Genomic DNA, 22073 nt, shown 5'->3' on the forward strand with positions numbered 1-22073 from the left:
GGAAAGTTAGCTGGAAGTCATCAGTACATAAATCAGAGTGCTGTCCCTTTGTAAATGGAAAAACTCACATGAAATTCATTAAAATGTGAGGGAGGGACACTCAGTATTTGTATATAAGATAAAGATGATTTGAAAAGTGACAAAAATTATGTCCTTTGCTTTCAGAGATGTGGTTTGCTATGCTCTTCCTTTGGGGACTGCTTCCATAGCAGTAAGAAATAAATCAGTTCCTTTAGTTCTCTGAAGAAACAATTTTCCAGGGACAGTTTCATGAGGAATTAGACCGAAGTTTAAATGATTCAAGAAATCACTCCTACTGCTTCTTATAGCAACATAATCTCATTATTTCTCTTCTATTCTATGCCAAACAGATGACATTTCCAATAAGAAGTCTATGTACAGGTAAAAATGGGCAGCATACCCCAGTCAGGACACTTAATTGGTAAACTAGATCTACTGCTGGCCCAGTGGGTGTCAATGATTTTATCACCCTTCAATTTTTCTATTTTTCAAAGCATACAAAATCTCCTAATAAGTATACAGAAAAGTAGAGAGTACCATACTTAGAGCAGAAACTTTTCCAATGTTTAGTTATTTATAAAGGAGATCAAGGGATAGGTCCTTTGCATGTTTAATTCTATTAAAAGCTGAAAATTTTGAGAGATTAGACACAGTATAATTTCTTTTACTGTGTTTTAGTTTGGTTCTTATGAGCTACACCTTTTTGTGTTTTTTGCTAAAAAATTCTCTCAAGAAATGTACTCAATTTCATCTGCAATTATGCCATTAATGGAGAGCTCCCAACCAGGTCAATAATTTCAATGCCTGAAATTACTGAGTGACGAAACACAGAATCAAGCCCAAACACTCTTCTCCTGATCAAAAGGAATCAATAAAGACTAATCTAAATGTTTAATTTGGAATTATAAGTGTGTGCCATTCTCTTCTTGAACCTCAGTAAGCAACAGGAAGATTAAACAACAGTTTATGGTCTGATCTTCCAGACACTTGTGGTGGACATTAATTACATGAGAAGTCCCAGGTCTGCAAGTGTGACTAAGATTAAACATACGCTTCACTGTATTTTAGGCTCAGAATCAACAGCTTTTTGAAGAATACAGGAAGCTATACCTCAATAAAAATGATCAACAGAGAGAAATGCTTCTGAATTATGCTGTATGGTCAAAAGTATTTTCTTTAAGTAATAGAAGTGAAAACAACTTTGTTAAGGAATGTCACAAAAATATGTCAGGGTATAGCTTAGCAGTGAAGCTTCAAGTAAAACTAGAATAAAATCAAGCCAACATTCTCCTTGACTGAGGTTACAAGATGCCATTAAGTACTGAAATTGATTTCTGACAGTAGAAGCAATAAAATTCAGAGGGTTGCAAATCATGATTAAACTTTTAAGTGCTGTCAAGCATTGATATTAATGATGGAAGATGATCCAAAGACTCTATTGCAACTTTGGAAGCAATGTTATTTGATTTCTTTGACCTTATTTTCTGTAACATTAGTTCTAGATTCTGGGTATAGTCTCAGATATTGTTCCATTTAAAAGTGGTAATTACGGGAACAAAGTATGTTCCACTGAATGAATTTGAGTATGTTTATCTTAGAACTACAGTTAGGCAAACACCAACATGAAGGATAAATATGAATAGTTTGACATTGAACATCAAATGATATAACTCCACAAAAACTGACAGTGAACAAACAGGTATAAGTATATGGTTTCTTGGCTTTTAAACAAACAAACAAACAAAAAAGCCCAGTAACAAACATTAGTAAAAGTTACAATATGTTAAAACCAGGACAAAGTAGGATAACAAAGAAATCAATTTATAGAGTGGAAGTTGAAAAGTGAAAGCACACAGGAAGATTTTGAAGTAATGCACAATGCAGTATATACACTTGATGCAAAGAGACCTCTCTGTAATACATGACAAATCTATTATCACATGAATGCCATAAATGACCTCCACCCTATAGCTGGCACAGCAATTTATAGCCAAGTATCTGACAAGAGGGGGGCAGCCTTTTCCTCCCTTGCTGTCTCTCTCATTTCCTCAACCTCTTCTTGCCTGCCTGCAACTATTTCCTGCATCTTTCTGCTCAGGGATTTAGATCCTTTTGGTCACAGAGCCCTATTTGCCTACTGCAGTAATAACAACACTCAAGCCTCTCCCCGCTCTGCAGCAGGATCTCCAACCTCAGCCCACTGTTCCCACATGTTGACAAACCAATTTCTGATTATCAGAGCCCAGGGGTGAATTGATCCCTGTTGTGTCTGGATCTTGGCAGCTGAATCACCCAGGCCAGAATAAGAACCTCCTCATTCAACAGCAGTTTTATCCTGAAGCATGGAAATACAAATAGACATCTTTCTACTCAATGATTGAATTCCCAAAGCTCAAGTGAAACTAAAATGTTCCCCTTTCTTCAAGCCCATCAGTTTGACAAAGTGCTTCCTATTTTTCATCTTCACCAAGAAGATTCATGAATTTTTAACACAGTTAACGCATGGCACTGAACAGAGTTATTGGCTGAGACGAACCATTTTGATTGCCACTACTACTTGTCTGAACGTGAGAGCACACATATAAAACACGACTGTGATGGTTCTGTGTCATGTTAACGACCTTGTTTCAGCCTTGTTTCAGCTAAGAGCAGCACTAAAACACCCCTGTTTCAAATTTGAGCCCTTCTTGGGTGGATTAAGTAAGAACTATTCTTCCTCCTACATGCTTGATTAAATCCTCACTGGTGCAAACTGAAGATGGGATGGGCATTACTGGGTAATGACACATGACATGAAGAAAGGTTTCTTCAACATTACTGAGTGGTTTTGTCTTCAAGAGACAGAAAATACTTTATCAAATTTTCTAATTCTACAAGGAGAACAGGGTAACATTTAATAGTAGATGTGATTCTGCCTTGCAATTTTTGCATTTTTTTCCCACAAGGAGATGCACATGCAGAAAACCACTCCACACTAACACAGTGTGATCACAATGATAGCACTACTGAGGTTTTTTTGTTGGTCGAATAAAGAAAAATCTCAACATTTTCCTCTCTTTCCTCTGTCATAACTCTAAGAAAAAATCAGGGTCTGATCCTCAGGACCTCATGCAGACATATCCAGGTTAAGAAAGAGTATTCAGAGAGTACCTCAGGATTGAACACACAAATAACAATTGCCACAGAAGAAATAGTATTGAAAGATTTCTATACAGAAGGCTGAGTTTTCATACATATAACAATTTTCAGTAATGTGATCCCATTCACTGGCACCAGGTGGGCTGGGATATTGAAAAGCGTGTAGAAGTCAGTCCACTGTCTCCAAGCTATTCTAAAATCTCTTCTCACCCCCACTGGGGAGAGTCCTTCAAAGCCTTGCATTGCTGCTTACCTATGTCCTGCTTCAGGCTGCAGACACTGCCAAGCCCACATGAGTGCTGTGCCAGGGATCTCCCCAGATTCGCAGCAGCGGCGCTGTCGCTGCACAATTAGGTCAGCCACAAGTTACAAAGGCTTTCTTGCAGAGGGGGACGTCTGTTTGCAAGAATGTTGCCCGTGATCATCAAGAGGGAAAGAGGAGAGTAGCTCATGAGTAAAGAATGTGAGCTTCTTGTTCAACACAAAAGAAATCTTGTTGCTTTAATCTCGATAGCCTGTAAGTAATTAGGAAAACACTGAACTCTGAGTTTAGAGGAGTCGTATCTGCACTCGTGCAGTTTGATATCACGTATGTGTACGCATTACTCATCCAGAATGCCAGTGATGGGGAGACAGATAAACATCACCTGGTTTAAATGCAAATCTGCACTTTCAGAAATGAAGATTTAATTCAATATATGAACACTTCAGTGGGTAAAATACTCACTATTTGACTCCTACTATGAAAATAACCTCCATCAAATTTGAATTAGACTAGAATTGAACGTAAGTGTTCAAAAGATGCCTACCCCACCTGGAATTACAAAATCAGTCACCAAAGCCCAGGTCATCACTCCTTCTGAGTCCAATAGGCACAGGATGTAAATCCTAACTGTTCAGGAAGTGCTGTGTCGTTCTGGTTTTACAGCACTGCTGATGTTTTGTTATTACATTCAATAAGGACAGACAGAAGATGTAACAGTTGATTCAACCCTTACATGATGAGTAACCTCAACTTCACAGTAATTTCAGAGATAGTTTCTCTAACTCATCTAATTCTTGCTAAGAGGTTGGTAGTTGTTTTACAATTTCTTTTATCATTTGTTTCATTGCCAGAGAACTTTCTTTTCATAGAGTAAAATTGCTTTGCTGTAGTTCAAGTGGTCTATTATAATGAAATTGTAAAAAATTATCACAAACTTCATAATGTTAAAGAATATTAATTCATATAATGACCCCCAAGTTAGAACATAATTCTTTCACTGACAGTACTTAAAATTTCTAGCAGGAGAAAGAAACATTGCTCTAATTATTTGTTCTGGCAGTAAAAAGTTAAGACCATCAAAAAAGACCAGTATTAAAATACTGTGCATTTTTTTAATATGCTTGGAAGAAGGCTGATTGAAGAAACAGGAAAAGAAAACATTTGCTATGGCAATTATTTACAGAGATTATGAAAATGGAAAACACAGGATTAGCTTAAGGGTTTTCACACAGGTACAATGTGTTCTTGTTACATTTTACTCATTTTGCTCACCGATCAAAAAACTGTATGCAGAGATAAGTGCTAAAGATCACTCAGTGAGCAGATAAAGCAATAGACAGAATGGGTAGTCTTCTCCCTATCATAATGAAAATTATATTAAATTATCATGTTTCTTAGCATATTTGAACGTACATACACACTTCTTAAAAAAAAAAAAAAAAACAAAACAAAGAAAGAAAGACAAAAATAAATGACCACTGTTATACTTTAACAATAGTAGTAGAGGAGTGGGATCAGTTCCAAAGCACTTCTCTCCCAGCTTCTGCAACTACCTTGCAGAAATTCAAAAGGAGGCCAGGAAATACTGAGCTGAGGTACCATGCTCTGCAGCTGTAGCCCTCCTCCAAAATAATGATGTAGAGCAGCTTAATGTTGGCTTAGTTTATTTAGGTCACAGAATCACAGAACAGTTTCATTTGTAAAGAAACTCTGAAGGTCACCTAGTTCAATGTCCTCCTCAAAGCAAGGCTATCTTCCAGCTTTGATAAAGTAGCTCAGGGCCTTGAACGGCTTAGCTTTGAAAATCTCCAAGCATGAAGACCCAACAGCCTCTCTGGAAAAAATAATGAATCATTGCCTGGGCAGTGTCTAATGCTTCTCCCACTTAAGAACATTATTTTAACGCCAACCCAAAAAAATTCCTAGTTGCAACTTGTCACTGTTGCAGTTTTATCTTTTTGCAGTGAATCTCAGAAAAAGAGTCTGTCTCAGTCTTGCCTCTTCCTTTAGATGCAAGACAGCATTCAAACTCTCCTTACTCTTCCCTTCTGCAGAGGAGGGCTGAACAAGCCCTGTTGCCTCAGCGCCTTACTGCACATCCTTGATGCTTCCTGCCAGACTCTGCTGCCTGGTGTGTTAGTATCTTGTTACACAGAACTCAAAACAGGACTCTTCTGGACAATGGACTCACATGTGGCTTCATGGTAGCCAAGTAAAGGGGAATAATCATTTCCTGCGATCTGCTGGCTAGGCTCTTGCTAGTGCAACCCAGTCTGTGGTTAGTGCTTCATCACTGCAAGCGCACGTTGCTGACTCACACAGCCCTGCATGCGACTTCCAGTCTCACATAATGAGATATTTTCAGCCTCCTTCCTAGTCTTATGCCCCATCCTCATGTTTTCCAATAGGCCCTTTAATTGAAGCCATTCTCACTGCAAACCCTGCAAACAGAAATAAATCCATTCCTTTACATGCTGGCCAATAACAAAAATTAAAGGACTCACAAAGGACATGTCTCACTAGACATACCATCAGAAAGGTGCAAATGGAGTGTTATTAGTTACACCCTGTGAATCTTCAGCATTTCCATAGTCAATCCCAAACTAATGATAGTTAACCTAGCTACCTGGGTCTATTCTCCCCTATAGTTGAAAAATAAATGCAATGCGGACTCATTTAACCTTCCTTATGAATTTGAGGGAGTTAAACACTTCCCTTGGGGTTAAATTTGTCTGTTGTTAGTTGATATCACAACAGAAAAGTACTGTAACTTTCACAAAAGCTTTTTTGGCAATAGAGTTTCCTACACCAAAGGCAACACAAGATAGGATCAAGCCAGGGAATGAGAACTGAAGAGTGTTCAGTCCCTCTTTTCCATGTACAAGCAGCTGTGAAGATCTCTGCACTAATATTTGTTTTTCCTTTCAAACATATACTGAAAACGATTGTGAAGTCTCTCTCTCTCAAAACAACACTACCTAAAATGTTTGCTGGCTCTTGAAAGATTCAGAGGAAGCTACTCCTGCAAGTACCCTCTCCCATTTCAGACCTTTACTTTTACCACCTGCCAAACAAGCAAAGAAAAATTTCTGAACTATGCAGCACAGATTTTCAGACAGGGGAAAATCAACATATTAGACTTCATTATTCCTATTTCTTTCCCACAATCCTTTCTTCAGTGACTGAAAAAGACTCTCTGACCCCTACAAAGACCATTTGACCTAGAATGCTGCTGCTATTGCTGAACTGCTTTTCATCCTCTCATTTTTGGCACCCTCTTGAACCCACTAGCTCCTTGCTTTTATAAAAGCCTTGTTTGGACTCTCTGACAACTCTACATCATAGCCAGTAACTAGCCTTCCTTATTCAAAGGGATCAGATGTCATAAAAGCAACACAAAGAGTAAAATGCTCTTTGACAGCAAAAGGATCATGTGTCAAAGTAGATCTTTCCTTGATTAACCAGAGAACATTGTCACTTGGCTTTGGGAAGGACAGAATTTAGAAAATGAATCAGTGGTGTGAGTTGTTAATTTCCTTTTTTACACAATGAAATATGATGGGGAGAGTTTCACAACAGTTCCTGATGCTCATTTTCTGAGGTTAACAGTAAGCTAGAATGATTCATAAGGTGATTTCAGGGCTCTAGATGGTCCCTTTCTTCAGGTGAAGAGAGGGGAAGGGTGCCTAATCCATGCAGTTCAGAAAGACTACCAACAAGCAGACAATGTAGGTTAGAGAAGGAAGATAACACAGAATATATTTAAGAGCAATTATAGATAACTTCGAACTTGCACTTCAGAAATCACTGTGTGTAACACTGACAACATGCTGTGTTAAATAACAGGGCTCTTTGGGGGTGTTTGCAGAACAGGAAAATCTAGATCTAAAACCAGAGACTGCTCACTATAATGAGTCTGGTGAAGAAATAACCCACTCTTCCCATCTTCTTGGAACTTATTAGTCTTAAGTGACAAATTTGGGCAATCCACATCCTTTCCAGAGGTGGTCAGCTTTCAATGAAGCAAGCTGCAGTATCTAAACAAATGGACCTTGAAGGTGATTTTCATGAGCCATCTTAGAGAACACACTCTATAAAATTGCTTGAAAAGCATATGCAGTGTAATGATTAAAACCAGAAATGATTAGTGTACCTATGCAATAAAACAATGTTTTACTAGGTGATTTTTAAGACCACAGAAAAAAGGCCATTTTCTCAACTTTTCTCTTTAAGCTTCACTTTTTTTTACCCTTGTGCATATGTACAGGCACCCTTGTGGGATTTAAGAGCTCTTTCCACACCACTCTACTCACAGTTGTGTATTTATTTCTAATTAAAAGTGATTTAAAAGTTAGGAAGGGTGAAAGAGAATCAGGTCAATCTATAATAACCTATTACTGAAGCCATTAGGTATTATACACATACAAACAAAAAATTTTGAACAGTTGCCTTCTAATTTTGTGGACAAAATATACTTGTACACTGTCTTGGAAGCGGAAGACAGTATACAGAAGCATTTCCACTGAGAACTGCTGCATAATTGAGAAGAAACTTTCTTATCAGTGCAGACTTACTAGGAAGCAATGGTAACAAATACTGGTTTTGCTTAATACCAAACGCTACAGGCTGGAGCGATGATTAACAAAACGGGATTTAATCACTCTTGCAGAACCTTCCAGCTGCCCCATCAGTGCACCCATCAGTTTCCTTTACATCTCCTTCTCTTTTTATAGAATAGTACCTTAGTAAAATCTGAAGTCAGACAGAGCCCTGAGAAAATTGTTTTGTGAACAAACCACCTAACTTACAATTAAAATGGCACAAACCGACTCCATTTAATTGGCCAAGACATACTTCAGCCAAACCACCAATAATGTTAAATACTTACAGATTTTCAACAGTTATCTTCTTATCTAAATTTAGATATGAAAACATTTTCATACATGTCTATAGTATAAAGAAACACAGCTCTATTCTGACCGCTTTTGATGTAGATTAACTGACTCCTCTTGGACTTCCTGATCAGTAGAATATGTGCTTCTGTCTCCAGTTGGCTTTTCAATAAACTTGAGTTGGTGGTTTACTTTGGCAATTATATTCCCAGAAATATTTTAACCTAGAAGAGCATGTTTCTTTTCTGAGTTATAACACATTTTACTGCACATATGCACTGGATTACTCTGCTATAGTACTTCTCAGAGCTGTAAGACATCCAATTATGTCAGTAAAAGCATATACCCAGTGAGACACTACTTTGAATACATGAACACTTCTTGTCACTAAAACAGTCTGCCTTCTGAAACTGCCCAGTAAAGAAAAAATTACTCCTGCAGGGAAGAAAACTGAGGGTTGGGGCACACATAATACCTCCCTGAAGTTCTTGTGTTACCCTCTGCAAGGACACTGTACCATTTTCAAAGGATGTTTCCTAGGCCCTTGGAAGACCAGACTCCCATGCTGAGAGCAGTGAGACCAGGAGAGTGCATGCCAATCACAGTCTCCACCTAAAGCACCACCAGGCACCCCTGGATCTAAACTAGCAGGAAAGAGGCACACACATGCTGCAGAAGCCCACAAGGGCAAGTGGTTCTATGGAATTATAGCGAAAGACAGACTTCTTTTTCAGTGACACAGACACAGCCAAGCATCCACAGCATGGGACAAGAATCAAATGCAGGGAGGTACTGTGAGTCCAGAGGAGGGCCATGAAGATGATCAGAGGGCTGCAGCACCTCTTCAGTGGACACAGGCTGAAAGAGCTGTGTTTGTTCAGCCTGGAGCAGAGAAGGCTCTGAGCAGACCTCATGGCACCTTTCAGCTCCTTGGAAAGGCCTGTTACAAGCGAGCTGGAGAGAAATTTTTCACGTGGGCATGTAGCGATAGGACAAGGGGGAAGGACTTTAAACTGGAAGAGGGTGGTATTGGGAAGAAATTCTTAATTTGGACATTGCAACAGGTTGCTCAGGCAAGTTATAAATGCCCGATCCCTGGAAGCATTCAGTGTCAGGTTGGATGAGGCTTTAAGCAACCTGGTCTAATGGAATGTACCCCTGCTCATAGCAAGAGCGTTAGGCTATAGATAAACTTTAAGGTCTCTTCCAATCCAAACCATTTTATGGTTCTTTCATACTATGACCTCCACACACTAACCATGAAGTTATCTTTTCCAGCAGTGCACACTGAAGCCCTCCCTGGGAGCCTAGCAAGATGGGGAATTCTGGACAAGTAGAGAACAAGGTTCTCACAGAAGAGCACTCCTCTCATGCCACCACTCCTCTTTGGCAGCAGATGGACTACATCAGATTATTTCAGACAAAAGTAGAGATAGAAATACTTAAGTCAGAGCTGAATTTGGCCTGCTCTTCCACAGTCCTCGTGTGAAGTCAATTATCTCATCAATCATGCTTTGCCCTGGGGCTCTCTTTCCCTATTAACTTGAAGAAATGCAAACATGCAAGAGCGGTAACTGGATGTTACGCTTTGTACTGATTTGTGGATAGTAAAATGTTAATGGCAGTGCCATCTCTGGTGCTCTGGTGAACAATAGCCTGATGCAAGAAATGGGTCACCATCTGAACACCCACTTGGAAAAAAATTCCTCTTTCATATTACGTGCTGTTAGTACCAGATTCTGCTTCCACTGCAGCAGTTAGGTTCTGCCCCTGACTTCAACAGTACAGGATCAGACCGTTCACTGATTAAAATGCAAAGCTGCAGATATCTCCTGCATGGGATGAATCCCCACAGGGAAAATTTGTCTGCATTTTTATTCATGTGAAGCATTTTAAGGCTTTCATTTACACAGTTCATTCAATAATAATGTGCATGCTGTATAATGGGGTACCTGATTAAGCATGCTTAAGTGCTTTGCTGGAGCAGGGCCATTTCTAGAATTTGAAGGTTTGCTATGATCATACCCTCAAAATAGGCAAGCTAGTTTGGGGAATTTTTCACCTGAGATAATGGGCTTAAATAGGATCAGCATAAAATGAGGAATTTTGGAAATGTCTTTGAGTTTTTTGTTTTTTAGCAACAATTCGTCCTCAAATTAGGCTGAGAAGGTCACCCTATTGTTGGTTTTAAGCTTGTCTATGAAACCCTCCAGTAACTTTTAAACTGGCTACCAGTTTTTCCTGAATGAGTCAGGAAGGATAACAGTCTGAAGTTCAGTTACAAAAATTTAATAAAGAGGTAGAAGGACAGAGTGCAGAGACTTTCTTCATATATGTGTTGACATAAAAGCTCATTTTCTATTATCTACCAGGGATACTTGAGGGAAGGATGCTATGAACAATAGCAGCACTTCAACCCAAGTGCAATGAGGTTAGATATCAGAGAACTCAGTCACTAATAAAGAGGTTCAAACAAATGTTTAAGGAATTTCTTGATGGGGTCTGGGGGAAGAAAATAAGAAAACAAAGAAAAAAAGAAAGGAGGATTTTTCAAATCTTTTTTGTTTTGAAAAGTAAGAACTTCAAGTTCCTGGGATTTTAATCCCCATCTATTTTCCCCCTTTTTATTCATTATTATCCTCTCTCTTTCCTGTTCTTATCCCTAATTATAAAATCAAAAATACTATTACAACAAAAAAGGCACCTTCTCTTTTAAACTCCAAAGAACCAATTAATTTTTTTTCCTAAAACCATCCCCCAAGAAATGTGTTTGGAAATTTTTTTAGCAGGTGTGACTGGCCACTGTTGCACTTTGTACAGTACAGTTTGTACAGTAATGCTCAAACATTACCTTAATTCTCCTGATTGCTCATAATTTCAGCATGGAGTTATAGAACTCTCCACTCACCTTAGAGTGGCCCCTATCAAACCAGCATAGAATCAAGCTGGTGGTTTGTTATTACTCTTCCCATTACAGCATGAAAGTTTAAAGACTTCTGTCTCAATTGCTTTCAGCCTGCTAATTTTCTCACAGGCACTAATTTAAGTCTGTGGAAAAAGCCACAAGGAGTTTCCCTGTGCAAGAATTTTTGTGTAAAATAAAGCAATTGATACATTGCCAAAGCCTCGTGTTATGAACAGTAGCATGTATTTAATGTACTCTGAAAGTGAAGACTTTCTAGTACAGTCTGTGTCCTTTGTAAGAGCAGACTGAAGACAAATGGTTTTATTTCAGGAACATCTGAATTCCATTGATTAGCATGATGAATACAGAACAGGAAAGCTGCCAGGTACAGAGGAAGCTGGGCATGTCCACAAGGGAGTGGAGCAAACAAGCAAATTACAGTATATGCATGCCTTTTTTTTTTTTTTTTTACCTAAATGTTTTCATTTGGAAAACTTGGACACTTAAACCTCTAAGTTTCTTTAACTGACCAGTCAGTTAATCAGCATAGTGTTCTAATTGTCTGAAGGCAAGTAGAGGAAGGTTTTAGAAGTGAAAAAAATACAGATTTAAACTGTAATTAATAAATAAAATATTCACATAAATTGTATTTAATTAGAATAGAATTTCTTGTGGGGGGAAAAAAAAAGTTTGTTATCTTTGGGGAGAAGAGTGGCATGTTTTACTCATTAAAAAAAATTATATCACTCCTAAGCATTGATTTAACATGTGTGAGACTGGTAGTACCCAAAAAGGGTTTTAGAACAAAACCAAAATACCAATGCATTCACACAGTAGACCCCAAAGTGTCATCTACTTCCAACAACACCAGGAAGTTATATAGGGTGGTCCTTCTACAGTCCTTGGCAGTCCACTGTGAGGCTTCCTGGAGAACAAATCTGTAAGAGTTTGTTTGCCTTCCAAAATGCTCCATCTCTTACAAGTGAAAGTTAAGGAAACAGAGCTCTTATCTTGAACTTAAAGCCAGTAACTATTTTTTCTTACAGTCTTTATAATTCTTATATAATTTATCATAATTATTATGTTTTAAGAAGTATATTCATTCAAATCTTGACTGTTTCATCCACAGACAGCTTAAAAATAGATCTCTTGCATGTTTCCACATAGTTTAGAAAAAAATGTTGAAACTATTTCCTCATTAAGTTTTATGCTTTTACAAACTGTAAAAATATTTTCCTTTTAGTTTTTACCTTCTTATCAAGTGAAAAAAAAATGAGGGAAAAAAAACATGGAAGAGAAAAGAAAAATACTTATCTACATGTTTTAAAAATCAGAAAATAATAATAATTATTAGATGTTTGAAGCAGAAAAATTAGTTGTTTTGTTTGTTCTAACAAGTAAGCAGATAATCTCCTACCAGTATTTCACTGTTTATGGGAGGGCACCATATATTTAGCAACTTTATTTTTACCTTTTAATCACTATATTCTCAAAAGGAAAAATTGTATTTGTCTGTCATAGTTCTCCTTTCTTGTTCTTTCCTCCATATTCTTTTGTTTTAAGTCTTTGTCCTCCATTACACCTCACCCCACCTTTGCTTATGGTAGTAGGTTTGAAAGTAATTATTTTTTCCATGCCAGGGACTAATTATGGAATCCACAAAAGGAGCTGACAACAGAGAAGCTGTCTCTGTTCTCAGCCTTTTGCTCTCTCATGCCCGAAAACCCAGAAGTGAATGTGCATGGCCAGAATTCTCAAGCTCCTAGAAGAAAGTAGGCAGGCATTTTAGTCAGTGTTTACTGACTTAGAAGGGGTAATAGGAAAAGCTGAGCATCTCTAAGGATGGAAAAGCACTTTGGTATTAGAATCATCACCTACCTGGAACAGAGAAAAATTTTCAACGGTTTGTCTACAGCAGCTCCATAAGCATTCTCTGCACTTGAATCAGTAGGATCTTGCACTATAAATGCCACTTAAAGCATCAACCTTCCAGTTCGATTTGGCCCACACCTTATGTGTAAAGCTGGCATAACTTTGAATTCACACCCAGGATGAAAGTGCTCACACACACACTTGCACCACATGCAGGTATTTGGTTGAACAAAGATGTTTAGCCCCACTTGTGACTGATAAAGAATAAGTTGTTCTATATGTATGGCTGTGACGACTTGTTCACATTCCACCATTCAAGGGCAGCAGAGTATAAGATGCCACTCAGTTATTAAAGGTACAGCTCCTGTAGTTAAAACTGCTCCTCTTTTGATGAAGGAAGAGGACAACAGAGAATTTGGTTTCACTTGGAGGAAACATTCACAGTTTATCCACAGACCACTTGGATTGCAAAGCTGGTCTGCAAGGAAATTAAGAGGAGACGAGAAATGTCTTCACATTTAGCCAGGATGGGAAAAGGGAAGCTCTGGTTTAATCCACGCTACATGAAATAGTTAAGTAGCTAGTTAAAAATCTATGTACCAGGAAATGTGTCTAGAAAGACTATTTGATTCACTGGGGTCCAGTCCCGTAATTATGTAAACAGAAAATATTTTCTTCAATTATTTAAATCAATTCTCCTTCCTAACCGTCTGACTTCTGGTTCAAAGTCTGCAAAATCACAACTTTTATTTCCAGCACAGGTAGGCAGCAGAGTGTAAGGGAATGTAAGAGAATATGAAATTACCCCCTCTTTCCAACCAGTGTTTGTACCCAAGACTCAGCCTCCTTCCTTAGAACTTTCTCAAGGCATGAGAAAATGAAGCAGATCTGGTGACCCAAATTTACTATTTCCGTATTAGAAGTGAACAGAAAAAAATAAAATCTTTCATGTTCAAGGTACATTCAAGGAATATAAAGGACTCAGTAGTTGATACCTATTCAGTATGTTGCCAGTTTCTAGAGTCATTCATTATTTCTTTGGACTTGATGCTTTCAACAGTCACTTGCCAGTAGTAAATGGTGCCAGAGCACTACACAAGAATATGCAATAAAAAACCAAGGGATTCTTGCACAGAAATATACAAGACCACCTTTCCCCTTATCCACCTCAGCAAAAATCAGCATTTATTACCTCTACACTCTTCCGGATGAACAAATAATTCCTTATGTCACTTTTTGTTTTGTCAACTTCTTATGAATTTTAACAGTGGACTTCTCTAGCCACAGAGCTGCTATAGCAGAAGCTTATGAATAAGAAGTGTAAACTGAGACAGAAATTTTGTTTCACTGTCCTTGAGGGGGAGTCCATAGTTTTACAATGACATCAAAAAACAACATGGCTGTAATTTTCGAGGGATGGGATAAGTTCCATTCTGTCTTCTAAAATAACATGTATTTTTGTATGGAACGTTAAATGGTGCCTACTGCATGTACTAAATATATATTGAGACTCATGGTAGTGACTGGAAGCCAAGCTCAGAAGACAAAACTGCTGTTATACATACACACATAGAGCCCAGTTTTCAAAAAGAAGCACTTTTATACTGGGACAGAACAATAATGAAGGTTTAAACTGGCTGTAAACATAAATGATGAGAGTATGAGAATCATGACCACAGAGTTTACTTTAAAAAAGCAGAATAAAGGGACAGATGATGGGCATATGATAGATTGGAGTCCATATGTTTAATAAATAAATCCATCATAAGTCTTTGCAACTCATCATACAATTCGAACTCGATGATTTCTCTACCAGTCATTCTCCCTTGGCACTTACTGGAGCACTCTAGATACCACAGAGAGCTTTAAATAATTCCAGTTGAGAAACAACAAGAAGAGAAATATTTCCTTTTTCCATTCATACATTTAGAGTATTTTTCTCCATATTTTACCTGCCCAGAATAATTTTCAGTGCTAGACTGGTAGAACATTTTCTGAAGATAAAAACGGAATGAGTTAAAAGTTTAATATTGTTCTATAGCCTTCTCACTAAAAAAGAAAAAAAAAAATCCATCTGCCCTGTGAGAAAGACAACATTCATTCAAAGATTTCAACTGTGAGGAAAAAACCCCAAAGAATTACATGTAGAAAAGATACTTACGGATATTTTGAAAGTCAGAGATTTTAGTTTCTAAGTGACTGAATTGCCAATAATGAAGTAATTTGTCTGTGGAAGAAGATGGATACTAAACTGATCTGGTCATGATTTTAAAATTATAGGACTCAAGCTGGTAAGATACACCAAGTAGAACACAGTCTTTCTATACTGGCACTAAACCTGACCTACTCTTATGCACTTACACATATTTTAAGTACATATACCAACCATATGCACTAATTACCACACTTTGGACACAGCTGCTATAGATACAAGGCAATATCTACGCAATATAATAGCCAACAAAATATGCCACCATACTCTGAGAAAGCTCAGACCAAAAATTTGAGCGTGTATCTGGAAGACACCAGTGCATTACCTGAAAATATAATTTTATCTTCATTTTCTTATTTTTGATGAAACTGATTTTTTAAAAAATCTAGAAACAAAATAATTTTTTATTTTCAATTGCAGGAAAAAAACTCAAAACAAACCAACAAATAAAACTACCCAAAAACTAAAACCTAAAAAACTTTGTGCAAGTGTGGGAATCTATCAGTTTGAAATTCACTTTCAGTGTTACTTTTTCTCGCTCTCCTACTGTGAATCTGGGACAACACCGGCTCCCTCTGGTGGCCAACGTACAAAAGGATTTCAGTAAAATCTTGTGGCCACGAAGCTTAATCTGTTTTTAATTCACTGGATTTCATATGGGTTGAGAGTATTCATCAGAATAGGTTTAATCATAAATTATACATCTGTCCATATTCCCTAAGAGCACTGAATGCCACTGACATTGGAGTTGTGAGACAGGAATGTATTTTGATTTATAAGTTATCTAGGCATTTATTTGTTCTCCAGAAGGGGTTCAACGATATTTTCCTTTTTTTTTTTTTTTTTCGATTACTTATTTGATTTTCACCCCAGATATCTTAACATGAAGGACAGCATTTGTACAAGGCTGTTTGGTAGTGCAGATAAATCCTGAGTGCATGAAATGTGTTTCTTACTAACTCTGGTATTACCATTTTGGCAAAAAAATTTATTGTAATGGTCAATTTGTAACTAACTTCTCCATGTCATTCTCACTACACTTCCAGTGTCTCCAAGGTTAAAATAAAATAAAACCAAGCCAATATCCTTTCATACCACTGCTGACCTAAAACTCCATCAGAGAGACCTAAAGTGAAACTCCTTCCTGTTATTGAAAATGACAGAAAAACTCATTCTCTTTCACAAGCCAAGTTGAGGAGCTCTTACAAATCCTGAGCTGAAGCTTGGGACAAACAGGAATTCCCCAGCAGTACATCAGGGCCGAGCTGGAGCTCATGAACCAAACTTTCAGTGAGTTCCCGGTCCTGCAATCACACTTTGCTTAAACCCCTCAGTGCACACATGCTATTATGAATTAACAGTTCTGAGACAGACTTTCTATGCAATTCCACTCAACAGATTTGGATTTCATGAGCACCACTGAAAGAATTTTTTTTACACCATGGGGGGTTTCAAACTATGCTGATGTCACAGTATAATTTCTTGCAACTAGGATGATTTCTTGTAAAGACACAGAAATCCTTCTTCTATATTTTTTAAAGTTCTCTTTAATAGTATATATATATGTATCTGTAATTTATGAAATCATAATAAACAAATATGAGTACATATAAGCAACGATCCTTTTTAAATCCTGAAAGGCAGAGCTGGCTAGCTTAAACTGGTCTTTAAAATATTTAACCTAGGAATTTCAAAAACTGTTAATTCCCCTGAATATATTCTAAAGGTAAATTTTGCATTTTGATTAAAGGTAAATTAAGTGTAAATAATGAACTTTCTGAGATTTCACCTACAGTTTTTAAGATCTTGAGGAGGCTACCTGAAAAGAGACTGCTATTTGTAGGAAACATGCCAGCTATGTGGAAAAGGGTCATATCTGTCTGATTCCAAAGCAAGGAGATATTTTCATTAAAAATGTGATTTTACTGAAAACTTTTGCCACCTTTCAGTGAAAATGGTGTCAATGGAAAGAACTACTTTGACAATACACAGTACTTTGCACACTTTGTTTTACTACTTCATTATTTTTACACTAGTTTGAACTCCATGGGCCATGTAACTCTGTGGAGTTACAAATAGGCTTCAAAGAGAGTAATGAGAATGGGTAAATTAGGTTCTTAATCTTCACATTGTGAACACCTACTCATTTTTTTTTTTGAGAGAAGACTTACAATTAAACCATTGTCTTGTCTTAAGAAGGTATTACAAACTACCTGGCAGCTCAGAGAGTTCAAATCCACTCCACTTTTATTAGAAGACCCTTAGGGTACTAAATATACTTTCTAAAGAATCACTTAAAACTTACTAACTACATGTCATATTTGTATTAAAAACTGTCAAACCCCATTTTAGTCATATTTCATTTTATCTGTAGGAATGCTTTGCTTTCTTATTCCCCATTTTGCTTACCTGGAAAGGAGTCAAGATTAACAAGATTATTTGCTTGAGGGTAAAACAATAATTTTTCATCATTTAAATTAGAGTTATGTATTGCAAGTCACTCATTTAAATAACATGAATGTCTTAAAGCACAGTACATGTGAGGTCAGAATAGTTCTGGGTGTGTGCACCATTACATTACAACTCATAAAGCCTATGTTTGTAGTTCAGGATTATTAAATGCACATCTTATGGGTTGTTCTCATGAAGATCTTCCTTTAGCACAAAGAAGTTTTTGCTAAGTACAAACTTATATATGATACTTAATTAGAACTCACTGACTCTTCCTAGTACAAGTGCAAAAAGGAGACATGTGGAATGAGATGTATCTTGAGTGTTTGCATCTTTTGTTACAGAAATAGAACACACACCTTGATTTCCACAGCATGTCTCCAGCATCAAGATAAAATTACTCATATTAAGCATCAGGATGAAAGCAGAAGTAAAGAATATGAATCAGTGCATGTGATATTGGTTCTTGGTATTCCTTTTAAGCCCCTTACAGATGCAACAGATCTTCCTGTTCCTTTTTTTTGTTCTTGGCAGCTTGATTGATAGCCAAGATACAGAAAGAATCTTGCACTTCAACTTAACTAGGCCATGTGCCCAGTTCTAGTTTTGTTCCAAAGGAACAAAATAGATGCAATAAAAGGAAAATAGAACAAATAGAGAATACAAAATTTTATACCTAAATTAACAGAAAGAAAACACAAAAAGTTTTATAAACTTTTCATTAAAATTTAAGCAATATGGAAAGTAAGACATCCTGTCCCAAGAACACACTTTTCTGCAACACCAAATCAAATCGAACCATGGCTCAAAGTAAAGAGAATCTTTTGGAAAAGAACGACAGATAATCTTTCTGAGGTTGATATATAGATTTATATAACACACCATTGTTTTCTGGAGCATACATCTCACAAATGAGTATGAACCACAGTCAAAAATAATCAATAGTAATTAAAGAGAATGTGCGAATTTAAAAAGAAAAGAAGCCAAAATCCCATTCAAAAAAAAAAAGTGGTTGGTTGGTTTGTTTTTTTCTTTTTTTTCTTTTTTTTTTTTTTTTTTTTTTTTCCCAGCAGGGGAGGAAGCAAGGCAACAGAAGAGTCAGGGTAGCAGAGGTAACAGGAGGTTCAGAAGTATGAAGGTCATAGGAAGAGGCAAGGTCTGTCAGACACGCTTGGAGTATGAAGGGAATGATGCACAACAGTAAACTGTGGGGGGAAAAAAGTAAAAGGATAAAATTTAAGTATTGTCTAGGTCAGTCAGCAGAATGGCTAGCATGCTCAGTAACATTAAATAATTAGATGCCCAAAGGAGGTGTAGGTGTATGGGCACATGTGTTAAAATTCGGAATTCCACAGATGCTCTGAGGCTAATTCCCTGGGTTCATATATGAGCTAACTCAATCATAACAGCACAATGCTTAGATATACAGTATGTCTATGAATTCTGCTTTACTTGGCCTGAATTTTATTTCTCCAGAAGGAGTAAGATAGATGATACAAGATAGATGATATTGGAGATTCAACTTCATTCTTTAGCCTCAGATTGCCTGAATGAGTAAGAGCAGTGATGGCAACCGCAGCCTCCTAAGCCACACCTGCAGGCGTTCTTGCTTTAAAGACCACCTCTGAGAAAGAAAAGGCTACGTCACTTGACACATGCCTTACGAAGCATTGTACCATGACAAGCCAGCAAAACTCCCTGCACAGCAGCCATCAGCTCTCAGTTGATTTAGAGCCACGTGTAAGAGAGTGAAGTTTCCTCTGTGTTTCTACCCATTTTTGCTTCAAGCTAATAAAACCCAACTCTTAGAATCTAGCTCTGTGCAAGACTAGATATATATCTAAGGTGACTGAAGAAACACACCTGAACTGTTTGTGAAACTGTCATTGCCTTTGTCAACTGGCTTGTATTACCTGTTGATGTATCAGTGATATAATGAAAAAAATTAAAAATTAGATATATGGACAAGGCTCTTTTCTATTCTTGTAGTACCTTAGAATTAACCTGGTTTTATTCATCAACCAGTAGTATGCATGAAAATAAAATAGTGTACCCACTCCATCCCTCAAAAACCTTCTAATTAAGTCACGTTTGACTATTTTGATCAACAGTTATAAACAAGGACAGATTCAAATCATGATTTAATTTCTTTAAAGACAGAGCACTTTCTGAAATGTACAAATCCATCAGTTGTCAAGCCCTTACCCAGTGTGAGCCCTGAGTTCACTAGAACTTTATTCAGTGAACAACTTCACTTCGGGATCTCACTTGACAGGAAGGTGAATTGTATATTCTTTCCCACAGAACTTCTAATTTCTTACGGCATATCTTAACGATAGTTCATAACTAGCCAAATAAAGGGCTAATGTGGAGTTTCACAGGAATACTGAATTTAGTCTAATGAGCTGGCTGACATTTCATGCATTTCAAGCATGTTTCAGTTGCTTGTCTAGGTGCAGCAGTCTTTCACTATGTGCATCCTTTACCTCAGGTAAGTAGCACAGAGCTTACCATCAACTCACACATTTGGAACTCCACAAGCAATGTGACATAACCAAACATCATGCAATAACCTCCAACTCTGCACTCCCAAAGCACAGTCAATCTTAGAATCAGGTCGTGAACAATCTGATTAGTAAGATAAGAAAAGAGAAAGGATCCCATAAACACATCAATTTAAACGTGCACACAACATGCAACTAAAATTCTACCAGACCTAATGTTAGAGAAAAGGTCATGTAATTAGAATAAAAAGATTTTAGAGCAAAATCTGTGAGGAACTTTTGTACCCTTTTTTTGTGGAAGAAATTTGTACCATTTGATAAAGAAAACCTCAAGTATCTTACCAAAGACCATACTCATGAATTACTTCCACTCCACATAAATTTGGAAAACTCAATGAACAGTGATTGCCACTACTCTCTATGAAATGAAAATCCCTCTACCTGTGTCTCCCAGAGCACAAAGAGACGACAACAGTGTGTTTGCTGGGAGGGAGGGAGGGAGGGAGGCAGGAAGGAAGGAAGGAAGGAAGGAAGGAAGGAAGGAAGGAAGGAAGGAAGGAAGGAAGGAAGGAAGGAAGGAAGGAAGGAAGGAAGGAAGGAAGGTCTTCACAGGTGGTGACAGATCATAAGGAGTGAGAATTTAAACTCCACATGATCACAGAATTTTAACTTCTAAATGGGAATTTTTTCTTGTGGAACACATACTGCTGTTTACAGTCATCCACCCAGCAAAGGAAGACCACAATCGTAATCAGAGAAAGCTGTTTTGAGAGTGATTTCAGAAAAAACGTGTCTTTTATCAACAGCTGCCATCAGCAGTTTATCCTCCTCCCTGCCTTATTCTATGAGAAAACACATCTACTGAGGTTAGAGTTCGCAAGATTGAAAATGTTGCTGTTCTTTGAATCTACCGCGCAAATCTTACTTGCCCTGCTTGAGGCATTCTCAGGCAATAAAACACATTGTTGCAAAACGTTCTTAGCTCAATCACTAGGGTATCAAAGCACCATACAGAATGGCATTAGGCAATGTAATTAGCATCTGTCCTGCGTGCTGCTGTCTCTCATGGGTACACCTATACACACGTCTCTAGTGTAAATCTACACACTTATCTAGGTAGGACAAAGCATAATTACAGAGCTAAAACTTGTCCCTCTCCAACACTGATGCTTTAAGTCTAAAATAAGTACCCACTAAGCTCTTGCTCTCCGTAAATTGAGGACAATAAAAACTCATGTTATGCTTCTATGTACAAGCCTAATCAAATCCTTTTGGCTGAGATACTGTGTTTGTTTAAGAGCAAATGATCTCACTGATTACATCAGGCTGCATTGATTAAAGGGTATTTGATCAGCAAGGTAGATCAGGAAAGCATTGCAAAATAACAGGGATAGAAACTCAAATGAAGCAGAAATATTAATGCAAAGAAGGCCACAAAGGATTTTTAACAAAGAAAACATTGTAGGCAAGCTGATGGTATCTAGAACAAAAAAGAAAGTTTTAAGTATGATATGATTTCTGTGCATAAGCTGGTAAAGATGTCAGGGTTAATCCTCAATAAGATTCAGGTATTCTGTTAGTATGATCTCCTTAATTTCCACCATTAGCTTCAATAAAACTTAGCAATTTATATTTCCTCAGCACGAATTTGAAAAATAGTGCTTTAGATTTAGCTGGTAATCGACAGCAAACACACCCACATTAATGTATCAGGGTAACTGCCACCTGCAGAGCGCTTTTGGTAAAAATAAGGTCCTGGAAAGAGACCTTTTGTCAAATTAGCAGCTAATGGAGACATTTCTCCATTCCATGG

General features: G+C 37.4%; 1 protein-coding gene across 6 annotated transcripts in view; it reads right to left on the reverse strand.

Annotated features, from left to right (window-relative positions):
- COBL (cordon-bleu WH2 repeat protein) overlaps nt 1-22073 on the reverse strand; it is a 256101-nt gene that overhangs the window by 26010 nt on the left and 208018 nt on the right. The gene's annotated exons all lie outside the window — the stretch shown is intronic.

The sequence above is a fragment of the Catharus ustulatus genome, chromosome 1 (genome assembly GCF_009819885.2).
Source record: "Catharus ustulatus isolate bCatUst1 chromosome 1, bCatUst1.pri.v2, whole genome shotgun sequence".
NCBI lineage: Eukaryota > Metazoa > Chordata > Aves > Passeriformes > Turdidae > Catharus > Catharus ustulatus.